This window comes from Echinops telfairi, unplaced genomic scaffold (genome assembly GCF_000313985.2).
Source record: "Echinops telfairi isolate 266 unplaced genomic scaffold, ASM31398v2 ScPeMD7_2291;HRSCAF=2852, whole genome shotgun sequence".
Classification (NCBI taxonomy): Eukaryota; Metazoa; Chordata; class Mammalia; order Afrosoricida; family Tenrecidae; genus Echinops; species Echinops telfairi.
In genome coordinates this window covers 38,674,731-38,679,995 of record NW_022106189.1, presented here as the reverse complement: position 1 = coordinate 38,679,995, position 5,265 = coordinate 38,674,731, and positions in this window count along the sequence as shown.

Below are 5,265 nucleotides of genomic sequence, written 5' to 3'. Positions count from 1 at the left end.
CACCTCTGCAGGTTGAGGGGAAAGAGCCCATCAAGAATTCTTTCGTGGAAACTCCGGCTAGTTGGAGCTTATCATCCATATTTAAAGAGCTCTTAGAAATAAGCATTGCCAACACCACAGAGTTGGATTTTTTTGGGTTTGTTTTTTTTTAAACAAGTCTAATGATGTCTTGAGCCTGGAAGGAATTTGGATCATTTTATCTGGTCCTGAGATTTCCATTCACCTGATTCAGCTCATGAATTGAACCCTCCATTCTCTAGAAAGGTGGTGTTTTGTTAGTTTTCCTTAAAATCTAGTCTCCGTCATGATATAAACAAAGCACGTGGTGCAAACTTCTTTCCAATTTATTTCTCTCTATGGTGGTATCAAAGAATCTGAGCTCAGTGTGATAGGTTTTCTGTCAGCCTGGCTGAGCCAGGATCTTCAGCGTTTGGCAATTAGCCCCCCCCCCCCATAGTGTGACCTAGGGTCATGTAAATAGCCCCAGGGATGGGATCTGCTGTGTCTAGTACACAGTTGTGGCAAGATTAGGGTGGAGGGTGACCTTATCCTAAGTCAAAGCTTGATGATGGCTCTTTGGGCATGCGGGCTACTTCATATATATGAGAAGATCCTGTAGAGAACTCACCCCTCTCTCCCTTCAAGGTATGGGTTCTGCATCTGTCGCATCACCTCCAGGTCTCTGAGACCTGAGCCATCAGGGCTGAACATCTGACCCAACAATCTACCTCTACATTCCCTAGCTGTGGTCTTTCTGCTTTGGGATCCTGGTACCTCCTCCTGCCTCCTGGTTCATCTTTCTCCTGTGAAAGGACAAAGCCCCGGCAGCTAGATGCGACAGGTAAAGTCTTCAGCTTAACAATTGATACACAGACTGGACTTCGCCGCTTCAACACTTTATCGATATGAATTTCTCTCTTGATAGATACACATCACTGGTTTTGCTTCTCTCGAGAACCCAGCTTAACACACTCAGTAACATTTCTACTTCCTAGAACTCTCTCCCTTCCTGTCTCCTCCCTCCCTCCCCTCCTTCCAGACAAATGTACTGAGTGTTTGCTAAGTACCGGACCCCTTTCAAGGCAATGGGCAAGCGCCAGTGAGCAGAACACACGAAAATCACCCACTCTCTGGAAATTCCATTGTAGTTGGTGAGGAGAAAGTTAAAAGAAGAAGAAGAATTCCACTCTACCAGCATCTAAGAAATCAGTTCATGGTCAGTTCATTCGGAGGAAATAGGCAAGTGACTGTTTACAAGTGAGCTGAGTGGCTCTTGTGTGGTCAAGTGATAATGATTACAGTTAACGTTAGTTCTCTCTCCCTCCGCAAAGATGTATGTCTCAGAAACTCTAGGCAGCAGGTCTTCTCTGTGCCATGGGGCCGTCACACGTCGCTGGCGTGGGTTTTCTCTGTGTGCTCTTGTTTCCTAGAGAACACACCTCGTTTTACTTTCTATTAAGTTGTTTAGAAAAGACCATGTGTAGGGGCCATGGCTGAATCCCTAGAGTGTTACCAGAATGTGTTTTTGTGCAAAATGGCAGAAAACAACAGAACGCGGGTCATCAGATGCTCAAGCCTTGTGACTGCTCTCTTGGATTTAAGAGCCACTTACTCTCCTTGGGCAGGAGTTGCTAATTAACCTCTGGACACTGGCTTCATGTTGATACCAGTAGGGTTTGTCATCTGGAGCTGACGCGATAAGGAAAGAGGAGCAAGACAATGCATGCAGAGCACTTAGCCAAGTAACCCCTCGGTAAACATGGGGCTGTTAAAGTTGCTGGATCAAACCCACCAGCTGTTCTCAGGGAGACGGATGAGGCTGTCTGCTCCTGTAAAGATTTACTGTCTTGGAAACCCTAGATAGGGTTGCTATGAGTTGGAATTGACTTGATGCCGGGGTGGGGGGTGGAGGGGGAGGAGTGGGGGGTGGGTTTGGTGGTTGCAGTTGGTCTTGACTGTGGGTCTGTCCCTGGCCCTGCAGCACCCTCACTTCCGAATCACAGCAGATAGAGGGGTCGAAGGGTATAAATCTGTGGGCGCAGACAGCCTTCTCCTGCCGAGCAGCTGGCGAGTCTGGACAGCCAACCTTGCAGGGAGAAGTCCAGCGCTTACCAGATATTGCCACTGAGGTTCTAGATATATGGATTTATAAATATAAATCTCTATCTGGATCCTCCTGAGAACCTTTCTCTCCATACTTGGTCACTTCCTCCTGTCGCACAGATTTATTTTCCCTTCATTTGTGGCACCAGCTCACACACTCAGGCTCATTTCTGGTCCCTGCTCCCATTCCTTAGCCATCCATTAGTTGTTTGCTTAAATCAAGTTGGCTGAATGCCAGGAAGATGGGCGTTTCAGAAGGGCAAGGGCAGGTGAGCCCCAGAGCAGGAACGGGTGCAACTGTAAGCTGTCGACACAGCCAGAAAGAGTTTAGTAAACTTTAGGCAGGGCTAAGATGTCTGCAAACAACCTAATCCACATGAAAAGTCAAACATCTGATCCAAGATCCCTAGCTGCACTAAGAGTTCAATCAGTCAGCATCGCCTTTGCCCCAATCTGTGAAGTGCTGGTCTAGGCACCAAACATCCAAGCCGGTTCTCCTGCAGATTTGAGTTCTGTGTTGTTTAAGAACTGCCCCGGGGGATTTGTGGGCTGGATTTTAGAAGTCTCTGGGGCTGTATGGAATGAGCAGGGAGCCAGGTCATCCCTGGGCCTATCTTTAGTGATTGTTAACCTTGCTCTGTCTTCAATTATCTTTAACCTTCAGGTGAGTCTCTGCTACCGTGGGACACGTGGAGCCTGGTGCTCTGACAGCTGCCTGTGTGGCTGCCCTGCCTTCCCATGGGAATGAGAGCCCTTCGCACTGTCTGCGCTCCATAAACTCACCATCGGCCCTTAACTGTAAGTGCTCCTGAGTTCTATTGGCTTCCTAAGTGGGAAATGACTTCCGTTACTCGCTATATTTGGACCCTGGCTATAATACATAATACCCAAAGTCCGCGTGGCACTGAGCGATAGCGACAAGTCATTGGGTTCAAAAGCATGAGCCACGCTGCTGGAGAAAGATGAGGCTGTCGGCTCCCTTAAAGGTTTCCAGTTTTCTAAAACCTCCCACAGGGTCCCTGTGAGTGGGAAAGAGACTCAATGACAGTGGACTTGGTTTCTAATACAGAATATAGAACAGGAGCGCAGTAACCCTCAATTTAGCACTACGCCTAAATCGATTTCACCCTGTGTGGTAGGCGTGATTGTGGGCTTTTCATGATTTCACGTCATTAACTGTTTGGAAATTAGTTTATAGCATTTGTTTGTTCCTCTTTAGAACCTCGATGTTGCTGGTTTGTGGCCTTCTGGTTACATTGGGCAAATACCTACATAAACGGGCGATCGAGTCATAAATGGATCCCTGTGCACTGTCAGTGTACTCATGTAAGAGAATACTAATAAACCCAAGGCAACGCCATGGGATTCTTACACTTGTGCTGCTCCAAGTTAGGACGGGGGGATAGGATCAAGACCTAGTTCTCTGATGTCTGGCAAGCTGTTCCTTTTGTTTCCTCACTGAATGGTAATCCAAGAGCCTCGGTGGCTGTGGCCAATGATTCATCATAGAGTTTGTTTCTGGATACGTTGTGTGATTGCCACGAGGTGCTATCGAGCCTGTTGCAGCTCCTAGCACCCCACGTTCAACAGAATGAAACCCCCTCTGGTCCCGAACCATCCTGACCATTGTCCCTCTCTCTCAGGCTCCGTGGTTGCAACCACTGTGCCAGTCCATCCCACTGGGGGTCCTGCTGTTTTCCTTTTGATTCTCTGAGGACTGGTCCCTCCTGATGGCATGTTCCAAGCAGGTGAGACAAGTACTTTCTTAGTAGCATCCTGGCCATCTTCCTTCTGAGACAGGTGTGTTCATCCTTCTAAAAAGCCGTGGTCGGGTTAGCTTGGGTTCTCCAGAGAGCAAAACCAGTGATGCTTATATAGCTCTAGGAAGGGATTGATAGGAAGAAATGACTGACACAGTTGTAGGTGAGTCCAGACTGGTTCACATCCTTCCTTAGGTCAGATGTAAGCGGGAGGCTTACACACAGCTGCAGGGACTGATGAACAGGAAGCAGGAAGGCGAAGCAAGAGGGTCACAGGTTGGTGCATGCAGAGCTCAATGAATACGAGGCTGGTCGAATTCATCCAAGGTCAGCATCCTACTGAGAGCTCCTGGGATTGCCAGGTGACACAACAAGATGCTGGAGAACCAGCGGCAGGATCCAGGTCTAGCAGAAGGCGAAGGAGCAAGAGAGAGCTTGGTTCTGCCCAGGGTTTCTGTCTTGTACAAAAGGCTTCACCCTGAGGGAGGTGTCACCAGGCTGCAACATGGCTGATAGGGTGGGCTCCACCTCTATGTTCCCCCAGATACATGTAGTTGACATAAAAATGTTACCACATTGGTATATTCAATATTCTTCATCAACACCATTCATTCAAGTGTGTCAATTTTCCACTGCTCTTTATTCATTGTCCTCGGCAGGGAAATACAATGAAACCATGTGAGAGGGGAGAGGAATACTGAGCATGTGCGAGCTGTCTCCTTAGAAGGCACCTGTCTAAAGGAGGACAGGGCAGCCCTCTGAGATGGTGAGGTCCTCATTTCCAGATGAATTCAAGCATTTCCACCTGTCATTGATTCATTTTCTGATCAAATGTACACCGGGAACTTGCTGTTTGCCTATCCCTGTTCTAGGCTCAGTCTCAGTGAGGACAAGACAGACCCAACCTCTCACCAGGATTTCAGTTCTCAGAGGCTGACGTGATACCACGGCAGTCAGGGGAAGACGTATGGGTCAGGACGCATGTTAGGATTGAGACAGACAAGGGCATGGCCTAGACTGCTGAGGGTGGCAGGGATGCGGCCCTCTTGGCCGGAGGTGGCATGCAAGCTTTGACAGAAAGGAGTGCAAGAAGCTCATCCAGGTAGACAGTGGGAATGATTGTTTCCAGCAAAGAGGATGGTGGGGTACCATGGAGTGGGGAGGGGGGTGCAGAGGGGAAGGAACCTCGGTGCAGTTGAGGAGCTGAGATATACCCAGGGTGACTGGTACTTGGTAGCCACAGGGAGAGTGATTTAAAGAACAAAGTATTAGGAGAAAGGCTTTAAAGCCTGAAATAGAAAGTTTAGATCCAACTTAAGGTTCCCAAACTTATTTGGCCTACTACCCCCTTTTCAGAAAAAGGAACATTTGCTACACACACACACACACACACACACACACA